The sequence below is a fragment of the Lethenteron reissneri genome, chromosome 39 (genome assembly GCF_015708825.2).
Source record: "Lethenteron reissneri isolate LAM-NWPU_2019-01 chromosome 39, ASM1570882v1, whole genome shotgun sequence".
In the NCBI taxonomy this organism is placed as follows: Eukaryota; Metazoa; Chordata; class Hyperoartia; order Petromyzontiformes; family Petromyzontidae; genus Lethenteron; species Lethenteron reissneri.
In genome coordinates, this window is record NC_083817.1 from 8945821 (window position 1) to 8967550 (window position 21730).

A 21730-nucleotide genomic window follows, 5' to 3' on the forward strand; every position below is an offset into this window, starting at 1 on the left:
CGATGTCAAAGCAGTGAATTATTTTCTTTACGTGTGCGCACACATAAATTCAATTACGCTTTTCAAGCGAGCATCTCTCTCTCTCTGTATGCTCAGTCTAGAAAATAAATAAATAAGAAAAGCACCGAGGCACATTCCCCAGAATTTTAACTGCGTGTGGGTTTTAAAACGCAAACGGCTGTAACAACAGCTGAATAAACAAATACGGCACGCAAACCTTGCCCCAACGACGCCGCCACAATCTAGGCCTGCGGAGTCCCCCACCGAATTTCACGGTGGTGGCGAGATGTTAACTACCCCGCCTCGTATACAGAAGGTCATGGGTTCGATCCCGACCCTGGCGCCTGTATATATGGAGTTTGCGTGTCTCTCTCTCTCCACATTGAGAAAAGTGCGTTTAGAGTAATTGGCTGCTACACATTTACAAATGCTAAGCCACTTCGTTAAGCAATCATTTGTGGCCAGGTCGCTTCTGAAAAAGAGCTATATAGCTCAGTGGGCATTATTTGGTAAAAAAAAAAAAAAGCTTTTTTTAGACTCTAGACCCCTGAGTAGCCCGGCATGATACCTTAAATATACAGCTAGCAATATTTTCGCAAAAAATAAGCTGCATTATGTAAAGACATTGTTGATATATATACAGATATGGGGCAGTTCCAATCATTTGGGAGCCTCACGGTTACATTTTCAATCTCGTCTTAAACAATACACATTGGAAGCATCTATATTTTCAGAAAAAATGCCATATTTACGAAGTCAACGGTTGGACACGCAATCACGAAATTGAATGCACCATCATGGTCATCCCAAAAAAGTGAACTAATTACTTTTGAATTACAGTCCTTAAATAGCTGACACTCATCCTAACTGGAAAACCGGTTCATAATTATAATATAATGTTACCATATCGTTAGTGTCCGAGATGTACATCCGAAATCATGGAACTGGAGATATGCAGCAGCGTAAACTCGCATGGGGTCCCTTGCCCCCCGCCCCAGCCCCCGGTGGCCAAATCTACGAGTTGGGGTCCCTCTGACAATCACCACGAGACATGGATTCAACACCAGTGCGAAAGAATAAAACACTTGTGTAATAACGTGATTAGGCAAGAGAAGCCGCGATATAAAGCAACCTAAGTGCGACCGTGCGAGACAAATCAAATATTTGGGGTCCCACCTTACCGATTGCCGCACCCCCTGAGCTGATAAATTTCGTTACGCCACTGGAGATACATAATAACCTTTAAATTGTGCTGCTTATAATAGTGGAGATATATCATAGCTTTTAAATTGTGCTGCTTATAATAGTGGAGATAAATCATAACCTTTAAATTGTGCTGCCTATAATAGTGGAGATATATCATAGCCTTTAAATTGTGCTGCCTATAATAGTGGAAATACATAATAAACTATAAATTGGGCTGCCTATAATAGTGGAGATACATAATAAACTATAAATTGTGCTGCCTATAATAGTGGAGATACATAATAAACTATAAATTGTGCTGCCTATAATAGTGGAGATACATAATAAACTATACATTGTGATGCTTATAATAGTGGAGATACATCATAGCCTTTAAATTGTGCTGCCTATAATAGTGGAGATATACCATAGCCTATAAATTGTGCTGCCTATAATAGTGGAGATACATAATAAACTATAAATTGTGCTGCTTATAATAGTGGAGATATATCATAACCTTTAAATTGTGCTGCCTAGAAGAGAATGGCTGGCACATCTGGCTGTTGACAGTGATTGACTTTTGACATTCATGGACTGTGGAAACTCAACAACATAAAAAGTAATTGTTTGCACGAAACATTAGTCTGACAGTTTAAGTAAAAGTCCTAGTTTTTTTTCTGCTCAAACGAGCGTCGGGGTGGTACACTGCACTGAGTGATGGAAATTACAGTCCCATGGAATTATAAACGTGAAGATCTGTCAACTTCCTTCAAAGTGAGAAACACTTTCAATATGTACAGAAAAAGTAATGTTATCAAATACACAGCCTACATCAGCTAAATTGTGACAGTATCAGAGCACATTACACACACAATTACACAATGTAAAGGGTTATACAGTATTAGTGATAACTCAACGTACATGAGCCAACGTGCATACATTATATACAGAATGTACAACATATATGAACGTCTAAGCAGAAATTTCAACATTCTAATGAACCCGAGTCCATTCCAAACACAATTACACTATGCCGCACAGCACTGTTAATGTACCTTTACATTGTAACGTTGGCATCTTAAGAGGTCAACGTGGTTTTGCAACTCTGGGACCAATTGTGGACATTCCACATTGCTCTTAGGAGAGCCGGTCATTCCTCGTGACATTACACGAAACCGCATACGCAGTAGCAATAAAAATATAATTGTTACTGTACCTGTCATTTACAATTATGGCTGTCTTCTGTGTAATATTACAGTGTGACGGGTGGAGCGGTGGGGCAGTGGTTATAGCATTGCATATAGACATGTATTGTACATCCACGAGCGATGTAGGCTAGTCTTCATGCTATTATGTATCCACTCAAATCAGACTACTTCTTGCATTATACGCAACTGAACACGCATTTCCTTTACTCTGAAGCCAACAAAACAGGCATTTGCCGCATAAGCACGAATTCAACACAAGCAAGCATTACTTACCCTGCTGCAAAGTGGTCACTTCACAAACATGACAATTACGGCCACAATTCAAACAACAACAAATAGCAGCGGCCTCGCCTCAGACGTAAAATCCGAAGCCTGCCTGTCGCCTGAGCCGAAGGAAGCCTCGTTAATTTCTAAATCTCTTTTGCGTTATGCCCCTTAAAAGGCGTACAATTGTTGCCCTGTAATTTATCGCGGAACTAGAAAGGGTCTCGACGAAGGCCGAGGAAGACTACTTTACGCTCAGGGCGTCAGCGGGAGGCGCGGCGGTTTAAGCGCAAACAACGGCGCCCGGAGGCGGCAAGAGGTGGCGGGGGAACCGGATCCCGTTCACTTCAATGGAGTCCATAGAAGAGACTGGGAACCGGATCCCGTTGACTTCTATGGGGACCGTAGAAGAGACTGGGAACCGGATCCCGTTGACTTCTATGGGGACCGTAGAAGAGACTGGGAACCGGATCCCGTTGACTTCAATGGGGACCGTAGAAGAGACTGGGAACCGGATCCCGTTGACTTCTATGGGGACCGTAGAAGAGACTGGGAACCGGATCCCGTTGACTTCAATGGGGTACCGTAGAAGAGACTGGGAACCGGATCCCGTTGACTTCAATGGGGACCGTAGAAGAGACTGGGAACCGATCCCGTTGACTTCTATGGGGACCGTAGAAGAGACTGGGAACCGGATCCCGTTGACTTCTATGGGGACCGTAGAAGAGACTGGGAACCGGATCCCGTTGACTTCAATGGGGACCGTAGAAGAGACTGGGAACCGGATCCCGTTGACTTCTATGGGGACCGTAGAAGAGACTGGGAACCGGATCCCGTTGACTTCTATGGGGACCGTAGAAGAGACTGGGAACCGGATCCCGTTGACTTCTATGGGGACCGTAGAAGAGACTGGGAACCGGATCCCATTGACTTCTATGGGTCCATAGAAGAGACTGGGAACCGGATCCCATTGACTTCTATGGGTCCATAGAAGAGACTGGGAACCGGATCCCATTGGCTTCAATGGGGAATCATAGAAGAGACTGGGAACCGGATCCTATTGGCTTCAATGGGGTCCATAGAAGAGACTGGGAACCGGATCCCATTGGCTTCAATGGGGAATCATAGAAGAGACTGGGAACTGGATCCTATTGGCTTCAATGGGGTCCATAGAAGAGACTGGGAACCGGATCCCATTGGCTTCAATGGGGAATCATAGAAGAGACTGGGAACCTGATCCCATTGGCTTCAATGGGGAATCATAGAAGAGACTGGGAACCGGATCCTATTGGCTTCAATGGGGTCCATAGAAGAGACTGGGAACCGGATCCCATTGGCTTCAATGGGGAATCATAGAAGAGACTGGGAACCGGATCCTATTGGCTTCAATGGGGTCCATAGAAGAGACTGGGAACCGGATCCCATTGGCTTCAATGGGGAATCATAGAAGAGACTGGGAACCGGATCCTATTGGCTTCAATGGGGTCCATAGAAGAGACTGGGAACCGGATCCCATTGGCTTCAATGGGGAATCATAGAAGAGACTGGGAACCGGATCCTATTGGCTTCAATGGGGTCCATAGAAGAGACTGGGAACCGGATCCCATTGGCTTCAATGGGGAATCATAGAAGAGACTGGGAACCGGATCCTATTGGCTTCAATGGGGTCCATAGAAGAGACTGGGAACCGGATCCCATTGGCTTCAATGGGGAATCATAGAAGAGACTGGGAACCGGATCCCCATTAGCTTATATGGGTTCATAGAAGAGACTGGGAACCGGATCCCCATTGGCTTCAATGGGGTCCATAGAAGAGACTGGGAACCGGATCCCCATTGGCTTCTATGGGCCCATAGAAGAGACTGGGAACCGGATCCCCATTGGCTTCAATGGGGCCCATAGAAGAGACTGGGAACCGGATCCCCATTGGCTTCTATGGGCCCATAGAAGAGACTGGGAACCGGATCCCCATTAGCTTCAATGGGGTCCATAGAAGAGACTGGGAACCGGATCCCCATTGGCTTCAATGGGGCCCATAGAAGAGACTGGGAACCGGATCCCCATTGGCTTCTATGGGTTCATAGAAGAGACTGGGAACCGGATCCCCATTGGCTTCAATGGGGTCCATAGAAGAGACTGGGAACCGGATCCCCATTGGCTTCTATGGGTCCATAGAAGAGACTGGGAACCGGATCCCATTGACTTCTATGGGTCCATAGAAGAGACTGGGAACCGGATCCCATTGACTTCAATGGGGTCCATAGAAGAGACTGGGGAACCGGATCCCCATTGGCTTCTATGGGTCCATAGAAGAAACTGGGAACCGGATCCCCGTTGACTTCTATGGGTCCATAGAAGAGACTGGGAACCGGATCCCGTTGACTTCTATGGGGTCCTTGGAAAGACTGGGGAACCGGATCCCATTGACTTCTATGGGTCCATAGAAGAGACTGGGGAACCGGATCCCGTTGACTTCAATGGGGACCATAGAAGAGACTGGGAACCGGATCCCGTTGACTTCAACGGGTCCGTAGAAGAGACTGGGAACCGGATCCCCATTGGCTTCAATGGGATCCATAGAAGAGACTAGGAACCGGATCCCCATTGGCTTCAATGGGTCCTTAGAAGAGACTGGGAACCGGATCCCCATTGGCTTCAATGGGATCCATAGAAGAGACTAGGAACCGGATCCCCATTGGCTTCAATGGGTCCATAGAAGAGACTGGGAACCGGATCCCCATTGGCTTCAATGGGATCCATAGAAGAGACTAGGAACCGGATCCCATTGGCTTCAATGGGGTCCATAGAAGAGACTGGGAACCGGATCCCCATTGGCTTCAATGGGATCCATAGAAGAGACTGGGAACCGGATCCCCATTGGCTTCAATGGGATCCATAGAAGAGACTGGGAACCGGATCCCCATTGGCTTCAATGGGGTCCATAGAAGAGACTGGGAACCGGATCCCCATTGGCTTCAATGGGGTCCATAGAAGAGACTGGGAACCGGATCCCATTGGCTTCTATGGGTCCATAGAAGAGACTGGGAACCGGATCCCATTGACTTCAATGGGGTCCATAGAAGAGACTGGGAACCGGATCCCATTGGCTTCTATGGGTCCATAGAAGAGACTGGGAACCGGATCCCATTGGCTTCAATGGGGTCCATAGAAGAGACTGGGAACCGGATCCCGTTGACTTCAATGGGTCCATAGAAGAGACTGGGATCCGGATCCTATTGACTTCAACGGGGCCCATAGAAGAGACTGGGAACCGGATCCCGTTGACTTCTATGGGTCCATAGAAGAGACTGGGAACCGGATCCCGTTGACTTCAATGGGGACCGTAGAAGAGACTGGGAACCGGATCCCGTTGACTTCAACGGGTCCATAGAAGAGACTGGGGAACCGGATCCCATTGGCTTCAATGGGGTCCATAGAAGAGCCGTCCATAAATGACGTCACGCACCTGGGGGGGGGGGGGGTCAGACATTTGTGACGATGTGTGACGAGGGGAGCGGGTTTGAGAAATGTGACGTCACGTAAAAATGCGAAACTATAAATAAATAAATATAGACAACACGTTCTACTTAATTAAATATACTTTTTAATAAATGTTTTCTCCTACAACGGAGTGCAGCGCCACATTAAATACGCACTACAATGACAATAGTTTAAAGCGATTTGAAGTATGTTTTATTTTGGGGGGGGGGGGGGCAGAGCTTTGTGACGTCATATTTGAGGGGGGGGGGGGTTCTGACTTTTTGTGACGCTGTATGACGAGGGGGGGGGGGGGGTCAAAAATCGTACAAAATCGCGTGACGTCATTTATGGACGTCCCCAAGGTACGATGATGTTTCAGCAGGCCTGTCAACCCCTTATCAGTGCCCGACCTTATTACAGACCAATTCAGACCTTATTGATCACCCCGTGCCATTATACATCTCACCGTTCATCATACAACGTCCCATCACAAGGGAGAAACACAAATTGACAAACAAACAAAAAAGTGCCCGTATTGAAACGGATGTACGCCGTATGGGCCTGAAAACTCAATTTCCCTGCACAAGAATACGGGGTAAACCGTCTGGCTTGACAGCGATGTGTTTGAGTTCCGAACGAGGTGTTTATTATTGGTACGGGGTGAGATGCCTGGGATGGTGGTAGCAGCAGCGGCAGCAGATCCTAGGGGCGGGTGGGGTAGGGATTCGTTTGATGGTGGGCAGATGGTTGTGGTTGGCGAGGGAGACGCGTCGACCCCACTTGGCAGCTTGCTCGATGTCTCTGCCCGGTGTGTTCGATGGCAGAATGTTCACCAGAACGGGGACGGCCCACACAGGGATTGGTGTCGGTTGCGGTGTTCCCGCAACCGACATGATGACGTCACCCTGCTGCTGCTCTATATAAGAACGGGAGACACAGCAGAGCCTCACCATTCTGGCGAATTGCCCGATGATGCTGGATGCAATTACCAGCGAAACGTCGTACTCAAATTGTAAATGTTGTGGCTTCAACACACCGGTGGGCTAAAGCAGTGAACTATTTGTCTTTTGTCAACGTGACACTTTTTTACTGATTGGCCGTGTCGGGTGGTGGAGGGTTACGACACATTTATAAATAACGCGATCTAAACCCAAAAACGTTGATTATGCGGTGTTCCTGTTACAATGCAATTGAACGTCTCGCAGCTGCGCGTATCCGCGAGCTCCGTCGATGTTCGCTGATGGAGAGGAGACGACGTGGGACTTCTGCTGATGCTGCTGGTGCAAGACACAGAGGCAGCAGCAGCTGCTCGAGAGATGATGAATGGCCGTGTACGCACAGCATCTGGATGGGAGCCTTCCTCGCAAGTCCATCTCTGGCTCTGGGTGTTTCGAGGGAGTGATGCGAGACGTTGTGTGGGGAGACACGGAGGACACGGGGGACCGGAAGATCTCTTGAGTGGCAGATGACTAAAAATCATTTCCACATACCTACATACCTAAAGCCCATCATCCCGTCGCGGTCGATAACATGAGTACATACCTGTCAACCCATACGGTTTACCCGTGAAATTGAGTTTTCAGATCCATACGGCATACAGCCGTTTCAATATGTACAGACAGATATTTTGTCCATTTGTTTGTGTTTCTTTCTTGTGATGGGACGTTGTAGAGTGAACCTTGAGATGTATAAGGGCACGTGGTGACCAGTAAGGACTGAATTGGTCTGTAACAAGGTGGGCACTCATATTCTTGGTTCTTTTGGTAAAGTCACGTAGAAGGGAAATAATAAAATAATAGAAATATATTTAAAAAAATTCTTACCACGTTTCGACTGCAGTCGGAACGTCGTGAGAAACGTCGTGAGATTTTTTATTATTTTATTATTTCCCTTCTACGTGACTTTACCGAAAGAACCAAGAATATAAATCCCTGCAGTAACGGAAGCTTTAAATCAAAATTTAAGGTGGGCACTGATAAGGGGTTGACAGGTACCACTTATTGGGGTGAGTCAGCAGTGGTTGTCCTATGGAGAGACTCGTTCCAAACATGGGGAAATGTGGAATCCCCACCACCGTCTCAAAGAGTTGTGACACGGGAAATGAGCAATACAGCCTCAATGCTCATCTGAGCAAGAACTCGCTTTGTCGTCTGACTCGATGGAGTCTGGGTTGGTGTCGTGTGCGGTGAGTGTGTACGTGCTCCCACACCAGGCTGGAGTTTGCGTTGTCTCTCTCTCCGTGGTCGCGTGGATTTTTTTTCTCCGAAACCCCCCGTTTACCCCTCCACATTTAGAATCAACATCACGCGTTTAGAGTATTTGGCTGCTATAAATGTCCACGTGATAAGCCACTTCGTTGAGCTATCATCTGTGGCAGCCAGGTCGCTTCTGAAAAATACGTTAATACGTCCGTGTGCTTTTTTTTCAATTAAAACAAAGTTTCGTTTTATTTGTTTTTAAGCAATTTGTTTACCTTTCCTATACTTTTCACTCCTATCGTATTTTGTATTGTTTGTTATGGTAACGTTCTGACCCACCCCGTCTGGACATCTGTGAAAATAACTTTATAGCTCATCGGATTCCTCCATTATAAATAAATATTCTGATTCAGATGACTCCGCCACTGAGTAGGATCAGCTGAGCGTCTCCCTCCCCCAGGCCGTTCCTGCAACGTGGGCCATAAGGAAGACTTCAAACACCGGTTCCCATTCACTTCAATAGAGGCAGTGGCGTGGTAGCTACATTATGAGCTCAGGAGGTGCGGCAATTTGTCCAGGTGGGGCCCCGACACTTGATTTGTCTCGCACGGTCGCCAAAAGTGAATGCTCTAAATGTAATTAAAATACAACGTTGAACGTAAACGAAAGCATTTTCATGGTTTTTATTTCATTTAAAACGCGTTTCAAATGAAGTTTTGGTTCTTTTACACTGTTGTTGAAAAATTTCTCATGCTGGTTGTCAATGGGGCCACCAGGTGGCAGGAGGGGGGCAAGCCACCACCCCTGCCCCCATGCGAGTTACGCGACTGAATGGAGGCCATATACATTCATAAGGAACCGGTTCATATTTAATTAAAAAAAGCCCAAAGGAGACTAATGGGGTCCATTGGGTAGACTGAGGAACCAGATTCCATTGCCTTCAATGGGCTCCACTGGAGAGACTGAGGAACCAGTTCCCTTTGACGTCAACAGTGTAATGTCTCCATAATACGTTTTTTTTAATCACGTAAATATATAAATATGTCGTTAAACCCGCCACCACGCGACACAGTCATTTAGGAATAGTTTGTCACGTTACAAAACATGCTAATTCGTAACTAGTGTAGTGTCGTAGGTCTCTTCTTCCTTCTCCCCGAGGCTTGTGTGTGTGTGTGTGGCGTGCGGCGCACACACACTCAATCAGAGACGAGGTATCACAGGGAACACGGTCCTCTCTTTATTATCTCTCACGTTCAAGCCACCATCTCCGGCCCCCTCTTTCTCTCTCCCACGACCACGCCGCTGTACGACCCGACCTAGACACGACCCTGTCCACGTTGCACCGACGGCGTCGACCGACACAGCCAACGGGCAAAGGCGGCGGCAATGAAGGCGGCAATAGCGACGACGGGAAAAGTCCACTCCCAGAACCGGTAGCCCGGAGCTCTCCCTCTCCGCTGCTTTTATTCCCCTCGGCGTGGCCTGGCTCTGCCCTGGCCGCGCCTCCTTTCTCGAACCCACTAAAGGGTTCCAGGGTCCTCCCGATGAGGTCTTCTGTGACCCTTGCCCCAGTTCCTCCACCCTGCCGGCACACACGCCGTGTATATGCTCGATGGCGTGTGCGCTAACTGTCCACCGCAGTTGCCGCCACTGGACAGCAGTCGGCGTTGTGTCACTACACTAGTACAGCACACTGGTGTGTTGGAGAGCCAAGCCACAACATTTACAATCTGAGTGCGACGTTTCGCCAGTAATTACAACTAGCTTCATCAGGCGACAGCCAGATTTGTGGAGAAGTCCACCTGTTTCGTTCCTTAAATAGAGGCGTAGATGTGATGACAACAATCTAACCCAAAAAAAACCTGTATTATGGATTGATATTGGTCGCGAAAGCCGACGTGTTAAACTTAAATTATCCCGCTGTTCACCGACAGAAAACACTTCGCACTGAACTACTGCACACGGGATGAGCATCTGGTCAAATCACCTAGAGTTTGGATGACCTCGTCAGTTCTCGGAAGCCAAGGAGGATGTGACTACGATGTGATCAGTCGAGGGCAGTACAGAGATTAGTGTCGTACTTACGGCCACCAAATTCTTGGGAGGCTCAACCCAGACACATGGCGGTGAGCTGGCAGGCCCTGCCCCCACCCACCCCGCCTACTTTTACATAGCTCCGCCCACCAAATGGATAGCTCCGCCCACTAAACTGATAGCTCCGCCCACTAAATGGATAGCTCCGCCCACTAAATGGATAGCTCCGCCCACTAAATGAATAGCCCCGCCCACTAAATGGATAGCTCCGCCCACTAAATGAATAGTCCCGCCCACTCAGACATTAGCCCCGCCCACAACTCGGGTAACCACGCCCACTTCTCAGGTAAGCCCCGCCCACTAAATGGATAGCCCCGCCCACAACCCGGGTAACCACGCCCACTTCTCAGGTAAGCCCCGCCCACTGTTACGGTAGCTCCGCCCTCCACCCTCATCACGAGTCGAGAACGAGGCAAGAACATTTTAAATCGGCGACAAAAATCCGGTGGTCGATGTGCGGCAGTGACAAACCCTGGAACAACCGGGAAGTTTGTTCACGTTAACTGTGCTATACTCGCTGCCTTCTGCGTGGTGAAGTATGGTCAACCAATACCTGGCACGACCCCGCAACGTCGTGGGGGAAGGCCCTCATCCAGCAGTGGACTGACATGTACACGTGACGACTCGTCGTGGTACAGGCGCAGCACTGCAAGTGCTTTCTCACGCCGTTACCGGCGGAACGACGGCCACTAGAGGGAGCTCCGATGCCCGGTTGTTGGTGATTGTGGAAGGAACGGAGACGCGATGGGAAGGTGGGGGGGGTTACACATCACTGCGCTATAAACCCGGCAGCCCACAGCCAACATCAGTGGGCGAGTGAGATATCACACCTGGATCTGCCTACAACCCCCGCCACCCCAAGCCTCCCCCACCCTTCACTCCACGCCCTCCACAAAACCCAAACTGATTCAGCGAATGTCAGAAGGCACCCCGTGACCGACACAGCACGGGATGGGTGGGGGGGGGTCTTGTAACAGCGGTGGACTTACGAAGAACTGTACATTATTTTGTATCATATGTTGATAATTATATTTCTGAACGTCATAAATGTCGCTCCCGTTGTTGTGAGTGCCGTGTCGATATATCATCGTAGTCCTCCTGTAGGGCATCCTTCATAGGTGGAGGTGTGGGCAGGGTTGGGGGGGGGGGGGGTGAGCCACGGTTCATGCTCTTCAATAAAAGTTGAAAGCGTTTATTCTCTAAACTCTGTCCGTGGTGGGGCACCATACGTCTCATCCAGAAGATCCCGAAGTTTTGTTGCTCTTCGAGACTTACCTTTGGAGATAATCGAGCACATTGATCAAAGACTTGCCAAAAAAATACCCCATAGCCAAATGCAGAATGAGTCATGAACAAATATGAACGCGCTATCAGTCGGATTCATAACCTCGACTTAAAATGCATCCCCGTACAAACAAACGCGCGGTGTCGTAACGCGGTACACAATCAATGCGTGTGCATGATTGTTTCTACACCTTGTAGTGTGTCCATGCGTGTGCATGGTTGTTCCTACACCTTGTCGTGTGTCCATGCGTGTGCATGGTTGTTCCTACACCTTGTCGTGTGTCCATGCGTGTGCGTAGTTGTTCCTACACCTTGTCGTGTGTCCATGCGTGTGCATGGTTGTTCCTACACCTTGTCGTGTGTCCATGCGTGTGCATGGTTGTTCCTACACATTGTCGTGTATCCATGCGTGTGCATGGTTGTTCCTACACCTTGTCGTGTGTCCATGCGTGTGCGTAGTTGTTCCTACACCTTGTAGTGTGTCCATGCGTGTGCATGGTTGTTCCTACACCTTGTCGTGTGTCCATGCGTGTGCATGGTTGTTCCTACACCTTGTCGTGTGTCCATGCGTGTGCATAGTTGTTCCTACACCTTGTCGTGTGTCCATGCGTGTGCATGGTTGTTCCAACACCTTGTCGTGTGTCCATGCGTGTGCATGGTTGTTCCTACACCTTGTGTGTATCCATGCGTGTGCGTAGTTGTTCCTACACCTTGTGTGTATCCATGCGTGTGCATGGTTGTTCCTACAGATTGTCGTGTATACATGCGTGTGCATGGTTGTTTCTACACCTTGTCGTGTGTCCATGCGTGTGCATGGTTGTTCCTACACCTTGTAGTGTGTCCATGCATGTGCATGGTTGTTCCTACACCTTGTCGTGTGTCCATGCGTGTGCATGGTTGTTCCTACACCTTGTAGTGTGTCCATGCGTGTGCATGATTGTTCCTACACATTGTAGTTTATCCATGCGTGTGCGTAGTTGTTCCTACACCTTGTCGTGTGTCCATGCGTGTGTATGGTTGTTCCTACAAATTGTCGTGTATCCATGCGTGTGCATGGTTGTTCCTACACCTTGCAGTGTGTCCATGCGTGTGCATGGTTGTTCCTACATCTTGTCGTATTCGCTGCGGTGCTTGACACGGTGATGAAGACACTGACATTGACGATTGGTTGACCCTGGCCTGGCTGTGAACTTCGCAAGTTTACAACCGCGAGCTATAGCCCAATGCTAACTCGATGCTGACAGATCTTTCGCAGCCGTTGTGGCGTTATGACGCTGTGTTATTTTTACTGGTGGACGCAGGCAACTTCAAAGCGTCGGCTGCAGTGCAATTGGCACAGCGTTTAATCATTTGCGCCTTGAGTTGAGAGCCAAGACCTTTTATTGCTGTACCCATGAGGCTGGCTAGAGGTTTTCATCTTAGGCGCGTCGGCCAACCCAGAGGTCTCCATCTTTGCAGACTCCTCTGTCGAGTCAAACGACAAAGCGAGCTCATGCTCAGATGAGTATTGAGGCTGCAATCGTAATTTTCCGTTTCGCAACTCTTTGAGACTGTGGTGGAGATTCCACTCTTCCCCATGGCTGGGACGAATCTCTCCATAGGACAGCCACTGTTGACTGACCCCCCAAAAATTGGTACTCGTGTTATCGACCGCGAAGGGAAGATGGGCTTTATGTATGTCTGTATGTTGAACTTATTTAGCACCGTACGTGCTAATCGGAGGTGCGGGGGAAGGACAATAAACTAAACACAAAGAATCATTTCTAAAGAAATGAGTTTTCAATCAATCTAGATGATTTAAAAGTGCTGAGCTCCAGTGGCTTCCTAATATCGGAAGGAAGAGCGTTCCAGACGACCGCAGAAGCGCAACTGACATCGCGCGATGCAGTGATCGTCTTTGTTCGATGGCCAGCAGCCAAAAGCCGCTGCTCTGAGCTTGACCGGACAGAGCCGACCTCTAGCCCCAACCGGGATTTGAACTCGCTACCTTCAGATTGCAAGCCACTCGCTCTATCGCTCTATTGCTGAGCCACCAGACGCCTCTTTCGCACCATTTATTTAGCGGTGGATCAATAAAGGACTCTACATTATTGTTTTTATCATCAACATCATGCAATGGACACAATTATGTTTAATTATAATCTGGGAACATTTACATATGTTCAGCATCTGCAGTCTCAATTATAATCAGCATCATAAAATCACTTGCATCTGCCAGGAAGAAACAAAACATGTCAATTGTTGCGTAATTGTGTGTGGTGCTGGCCACCCACCCCCTCGTGTGCCCTGCCGACCTTCGCAGGTGCTACTCGCTAAACAGCACTCGCCTCAAAAAGTCTGTTGAGGCTATACGGGGGACCTTTGCATTGTCTTGCAGCGAGACAAATAAAGAGTTTTATCTATTTTAAATAAATCGCATCAGCTTGCCCCGACACGCACTTGCGCCTGGCTTCTAAACCCCCCCCACCGCCCACCGGATTCAATCGTCCGGTAATTCCCGACGCTTGTCCCAGGGATTTGTGGACATCGATCTGGCACTCAGCCCCTCCAAGCCCAATTAGGGCCAAGCAAACAAACAGCAGCAGCAGCAGCCTCGACACCACCGCCACACAAATACTCGCCACCCCATCCACGACTTACACCAGCTCGAATGCTCCTCTTCGGATTTATGTGAAAGCCTTGCTTTACCTCCCCCACTCCTCCTCCTGCCTTTCAGCGATGAGAGAGAGAGGAATTGCGCGGATTGGTTTGATTACGGGTGTAAGCGTCACTTGTTGGAGGGGTCTTATTCTCGACAGCCCGCAGATATTACATGGGCCCCCTCCTCCTCCTCCACCCACCCCCACCATTTCGCCACCCAATTCCCTCCCCCCTCCCCTACCCCCCCCCCATCGCAGCCTGCAAACGAGAAGCGTTGCGGATTTACAGAGCCAGGTTGATTGATCGATGGGCGTCCTCCATTGACGCGCCGCGAGTCTGCTGAGAGCAACTATCTGGGTTCGCGACGGAGACGCTTCGTGTTAGAGTGGCCCGCGAGTTGGCTCGCGAAAGACTCCGCTGCTACTGGGGGCGGTCGGAGGCAGTCGCCCTCCAAGCAACGGCGGAGGGGCAGAGGTGCGACGCTCACAACAACGAGCGCCGGGCGGCTAAAACGCAGCACGTTGTCACCGCAGGGCGCACAGGTGGTGCATCTGCCAGTCATCTCAGTCGGTCAACCCACGGCACCTGGGTCAGTCCCGTGACCTCCTGCCAGCGGCAGTTCGACACTTCACGTGGCATTGAAGTGCACACAGCCTGGCACGATCACCGCCTCTTGGTGGCGAATGGCGGTGGTTGTTTTAATGTTTGCACACGTTGCGTCGTCGTCGACGTCACCATCGTCAGCAGTGTCGGCAGTTGTTCATCCACCGCTGGATGAAGCCCTTCCCGCGCCTTCGGCCATCGCGCAACCACCGCGATGGCCACGATCCATCTCCCCGGTGGCCCTCCTCTTTCTAGAGTTCGTGCCCTCGCCTTTTCGGGTTGCAATTCTGTTGCGAGTCGCATCGATCATATGCGGTGTGTGTCCCCCGCACCTCCCCCTCCCAGCCACCTCCCCCAGGGGCCACTTGCCGTTGCAGGCACTGTCATCACCGCGTCTCTGATTCGCACGTGTCCTCTGATCGACGTGTTCCCAGATATTTCACTTCCTCTGCGCTGATGCTTCTTCCTCTTGTCGTACCGTCGCTGGTGTGGATGGCAGAGCCAAGACTACAATTTCACATTCAGGTGGTCAAGTCCAGATAGCCACGTCAGGGGCAGCGGAGTGTATCATCATCGCTGTGACGTCTCCGTCGTATTTGTGGATCGGGGCATTGCGTCGTCATACTTTGCATGGTGTGTTCTGGATGAGTACAGTCGCATACCGGAACCTCTGTATCACTCTGTCTCTATGCCCTCCCCATGCTGCTTTGCGCCCGATCCACATCTCACCAGCTGGTAATGTGCACCGATTGAACGTTTCATTGTTTTCTAACGCACATTTGGCACGCTACTTTTCAAATTCAAACCGAAGAGCTTTTTTTTCCTTCCCTCCAAAAAGTACCCTGAACCTGCTCTCATCCCTCTGTAACAAACCAAGGTATACATCCAACCATTACGTGCTCTGTCGCGTTTTCCATATTGCGCATGAAAACTGACACGTAGTGTCCAACCCTTACGAATAATGATGATACCACGTGATCTCTGTCGCCCGCTTCAAAGCAGCTGACACACGCTCGTGACTTCACGTGTACACGCGTGAGGCTGTTGATGCGTACGGGACGTGGACATCGTCTGTTATAAAAGCCAGGCGTTCCGTTTGTCCGTTAACTAAATCATGAGAGAGCATTCCAGAAGGTCTGAATCAAAAAAGTTATAGAAAGTGGACCCCCCCCCCACCCTCACAGATGCGGGGGTAAAAAGTTGACCCAGCAGGTTTCCAAAAATTGTCGACCTCCCCAAAACAAATTCACTCCACCCCCATATATTGTTTGATTTCGTTGGCCATAAATGCCTACACACCCTACATACAATAGTCAGTAGTTTCGGCACACATGGGGGGAGGAGAGGACATCAGTGGGCGTGACGGGCGAGACGCGAAGCCCCTAGAAGCCCCCCGCATGAGTTGGGCTATGGGGGGACCAGAGGCCATCGAAATTCGAGTAAAAAAAAAATTAGCCCGTTAAAACAAAGTTTTTCACTATAAATCCTTTATATGTGTGGCATCGGTTTTATTTTATTATTCATTTCTGTTTTTCTTGAGTAAGAGTTTCATTTTTATCACATTGGTATTTTAACTTAAATATGACATTTTTTTTTCTTCCTAAAAAGTGGAAAATTTTGGAATTTTTTTTTACGAAAATAAATTGTCACGCACAACGAGTCTGTGTGCAAAATGTCAGCTCGATTGGATCACGGGAAGTGGGTTAAAAACGACCGAAAGATTTGCACGGTCGTAAGCGCGCAAGCAAGCAAGTGAACTTAATATAAATGATTTCAAAAGAGGCGACGATCCTCACCAGTCCGGCAATGTCCTCAATCCTCCTGCCAAGCGAGCCATGCGGCACTTCACGGCGCGGTCTCAAAAGTACACCTAGCCTGGCACAAGCGCCGCGTTTAAGTGGTATTTGTATGTAAAAAAAACGAAAACACAATTCATTGCACACCTGTAAATAATTGTTTTTATGTTCACAATTCCACATACTGTATACATTTGTACAATTACAGTTCTATTTTATTTGGTGGGGGGGGTGTATAAAAAAAACATCGCCACTTGGGAGCGACAAGAACAGCGGTTCCTGCGTGCGTCGTGTGTGTTTCTCACCGGGCCTCCCCTAGGTCGACTCAGCCTCAACTGAGTACCTGGTGTGTTGTGTAAACATCGCCACTTGGGAGACAAAGTCGGCCGGGCGTGGTGCTGGCCACTCACCCACCAATGTGCCGTGCCGGCCTTCACAGGTGCTCGAAAACAGCACTTGCCCCAACGGTCTGTTAGAAGCTATACGGGGGATATTTGTCTTTGTATGCGGTGGCGCAATGGATGGCGCACTGCGCTCCGAGCCCGGAGACGCGAGTTCGATTCCCGCTCACGACCAACAACAGTGGCGAATATGTTCTTGACTCGGTACCGGGTCTCCCCTAGGTCCACTCAGCCTTAATTGAGTGTCTGCTACGGTGTATAACACCTCAGCACTGCGTGGCGCTACCTTGGCAGACCAACCCCTCGCTGGGCCGTCCCTGGCCTTAGTCGGCGACTCGGCGCTCGCTCACAGCACTTGACCCCAAGGCTCCTGTGTAGCCTAGCGGTAGTGAAGCGGTTCGTGACCTGCTCTACGAAGCCGACAACTGCGAGTTCAATTTCGATTTAAAGCTTTTGTGACTGCAGGGATTCATCTTCTTGGTTCTTTCGGTAAACTGCGAGTTCGATTGCCGAACTCGGTGACGATTTTCTGAACCGGTCCCCTTGGCCTGCTCTAGGTCGACTCAGCCTCAAATGAGAACCCGGTGCAGTGTGTACTGAACATCGGCCGGGATTGATGCTGGCCACCCCACCTCTTCGCTTGGGCCGTGCCGCGTCTTCACAGGTGCTGCTCGCTAACAGCACTTGCCCCCCAAAATGTCCGTGGAGACTCCAACCGGGGCATCTTTGTCTTTGTGTAGCGCGAGACCACATTGCAGGTTTATATAACGAAGCAATCATACGAGGCAATTTCGATGACGCCACGGAAGTCAAACACCCACCCACGTGGCAGACCGCTTTGAAAAGGGCTCCCAATTAAAGCCGGGCCAATTACGACGGGGCTCCTCTGATATGTGTTTATTGTTTTATGCAAAGGAAAGAAAAAAGAAAAATGTGTTGCCACGGGGCTCAAACTGCTCCGAGTCACGACTGTCTTATGTAATAGGCGAGGACCTGGCAGCAATTAGGGTCATTTGCTCCTTTTGCCATAGAGACGCACGTTTTTTGTATGTCCACGTGCACGTTTCAGTCTTTAATAGGTGCTCGCTGACCAGCGTTTGTTTGCGGACACAGTCTGGATTACAGTCACCAGACACCACTCACCTGGAAGTGGTGTCTGGTGACACTTACCAGACACTCACCAACTAACCAGACACTCACCAGGCACTCACCAACTAACCAGATACTCACCAAGCAAACTCGTATCTCTCAACTCCCCATCAAACAGCACTCACCCGAAGCTCACCACTCAGCAGTAGGTGCTCACAACTCACATCCATCACTCACCAATCACCCGACACCATTCGTTACTCACCGGACACACACCATTCACACACGACACACACACACACACCTCTGCACCACATGCAACTTCACGGGACACTCACTCACCACTCACCACCATCTGGCGTCACCACGCGCAGTGTAGCGCTACGTCCAGTAGGGGGCGTACCGCTCATTGCATTTATAGACAGAAAAAAAATTAACCCGTAAAAACAAAGTTTTTCACTATAAATCCTTTATATGCGTGGCGGCTAGAGTCCTCTCGTCCTCTGGATTGAGATGGCTGCCACCTATGGGTCAGATGATTGCCTGCCACCATTAAGCAATTGGTAATTAAATAAAAAAATGTTTTTCCTTAAAAGTGTAAAGTTATGGAATTTTTTTCACGAAAATAAATTGTCACGCACAACGAGTCTGTGTGCAAAATGTCAGCTCGATTGGGTCACGGGAAGTGGGTTAAAAAACGACCAAAAGATTTGCACAGTCGTAAGCGTGCAAGCAAGCAAGCAAGTGAACTTAATATAAAGGATTTAAATACACTTTTTTATTTTGCCAGGTAAGGCCCACTTAGCTTTATAACTCAGAAGCGGCGATGGCCGCAAATGAAAGCTCATCGAGAAGTGGCTTATCGATTGAAAATGTACAGCAGCCAAATAATATAATCATTCTAAATATGTTTAAGACCATATATCAATCAATATTTCAATACATTTAAGAGCTTGTCTCTTGGATTTTTCCTCACTTGATACAGTAAATTTGGCTGTGACGGTCCCACCTGAAGACGGAGACTTGTGTTGCCTCCGAAACGTCGTGATTTAATTGATTTATTTTCATTCATTATTATTATTATTTCATTTCTATTTTTTTACCTACGTGACTTTACCGAAAAAACCTAAGAGTATGAATCCTTGCAGTCACGAAAGCTTTAAATCTAGAATTTACTGCAATACTACATAGGTCACATTTAATTCCAAAATGTCCTTGGATTTTTGTAGAGAATTTACCCCTTCACTGGGGACTAGGCCGGCTCACGTCAATCAACGTAATCAATGAAATACTGATGTCAGGTGTGGCTCAGGTGAGTGTTGCGTGTGGGGGAGCGGCCATGTAGCGGTTAGCCCGCACACGGCCAACACCGGTGCCAATTACTTAAACGGGTCCTGGGCTTCCCCTAGATCGACTCAGCCTAAAATTAGTAACTAATGCGGTGTGTAAGCATCACCACGCGGGAGACAAAGACGGCCGGCCGTCGTGCTGGTCACACCACCCCCTCGCATGGCGACGTTCATAGCAGCACTTGCCCGAGAGTATATTGAGGCTATACGGGTGATCTTTGTCTTTGGTGAGTGAGTCAGTTGAGTGGCAGGTGAGTGTCGGGCGGGTATCTGGTGAGTGGTGCGAGATGGTTGAGGAGCGAGCGTCGTCTGGAGAGTGTAACAGGTGAGCGACAGGTGAGCTTGAAGTGGGCTAAACACCTGGAGCGTTTGCTATTTGTTCACACAACCACATTGATGTATTGTACAAACACGGCCCTCTCTTCTAGATTAGAAGTTTTCGTGACTGCAAGGATTCATACTCTTTGAGGTTTTTTTTCGGTAAAGTCACGTAGGAAAAAAATAAAATAAATGAAAACAATAAATGAAAAAACAACTAAATTAAATCACATTTAGTTATTTTTTCATTAATTTTATGTTTTACCTACGTGACTTTACCGAAAAAAAACAAAGAGTACGGCCCTCTCTGTCAACCCACTGCTGGATGATGGCCTCGGCACACCGTGAGAGTCATGGGGGGGGGGAGAGGGGGGCCGTGGTTTAACCCTACTTCACCACGCCGGTCAATGGCAGGTTATTAGCGTACACGTGCATAATGCAGTCCAACGATGGGGTTTGCTGCACGGCTATTTTCCACTCATCTCGTGGCTCCGCAGCCCATAGCATCCGGCACGCACAGCGGTGGCCCATTCGAGCACCGATGCAGGCTTAAACCTGCTGAGCTTGCGAGCTCTGTCGATATGGCGCGTGTTGCGTTGCGTGTAGTTTGGTTGAAGGCAGCTGACATCGCTCACAGCGATGACGGATGCACCCGCGGTCATTGTTAGTCGTGACCCATAGCCACGTTAACCATCGCTGTTATACTCCTATAACCACATTCACGGAGCTTACGTTCGCGACGAACGCAAGCACATTGTATCGTGGTATGACCGCATTGTGATATAACGAAAGCAACTCTGCATTGTTACAGCACTTGTGAGTGTTGTCGCAGTACAGTAATAGAGTACTCACTGCTTACTGTGCAGACGGCGGCACGGGAGTCGTACGCTGTGAATGACACCAAGGGAGCGCGCACGAAAAAACATTATAATTTGTAGAAATGTTTTATTTTATTATTTTATCATCCATTACTTATTAATTATCCAATCATCACTAATCATTAGTTATTATGTATTTATTGTTATCTATCACGCATTATTTATTATTGTATATGTATTATTTATCAATATCTATCCACGATTAATTTATTCTTTATTTACGATTATTTATCAGACTATATTATCCATGAATATGTATTATCATAAATTATGTATTATTATTTATTAGCGTACATTGTTTATTATTTATCAATTGATTGTTATTTATTAATGTAATAATTATGATTATTACATTTGTATTATATGTTTTTCTTCTGCAGCTGCAAGAGAAGAGCTGTGAAGGAGGAGGAGCGAGCGGTGGCGCTGTGGTTGCCGCGTTCTAGCTCTGTACCAAGTTCCCTTTCTCGGCCACGGCAAAACAATCGGTCAGCGTTTGGCGCGTCGAGGTGATATATCCACCGACTTGTTGGGGAACCCATTCCCTGCTTCTCCAAACTCGCACTGGACCAACGTGGTTGATTCCAAAGAACACAGGATGAGATGTTACTATTGTAATAAAGGACTCGACCACGATGTCTGGCTTGGTGTCCTTTATTCGGTTCTTCTCTCTTAACCCGCACGGCTGTCCTTCTATAAGACTCTATACTGACACTGATACTGCTCTCCTGCAGTTTCTCCCCTCGTCGTTCTCTCAGCCTCTCTCTCCTCTCGTCGCTCTCGTAGCCTCTCCCTCACACACAGCCTCGCCGGCTGTGTTCCCCGCAGCTCCTCGTCCGCCTTCTCTCCAGCCGCCCCACCGCTGTCTTCTCTCGCAGCTCCGCTGGCTGCTCCCTTAGCTGGCCACCGCTGGCCGCCGCTGCCACCCCTTGGCTTTGCCCACGTG

General features: G+C 48.6%; 1 protein-coding gene across 2 annotated transcripts in view; it reads right to left on the reverse strand.

Annotated features, from left to right (window-relative positions):
• Positions 1 to 2985, reverse strand: part of STIL (STIL centriolar assembly protein) — a 28254-nt gene extending 25269 nt beyond the window's left edge. For both annotated transcript variants that reach the window (XM_061567445.1, XM_061567444.1), the window contains exon 1: positions 2667 to 2985. The gene's annotated coding sequence lies outside the window, so the exon portion shown is untranslated. The remainder of the gene's footprint in view (positions 1 to 2666) is intronic.
• Between the last annotated feature and the right edge of the window lie 18745 nt (positions 2986 to 21730).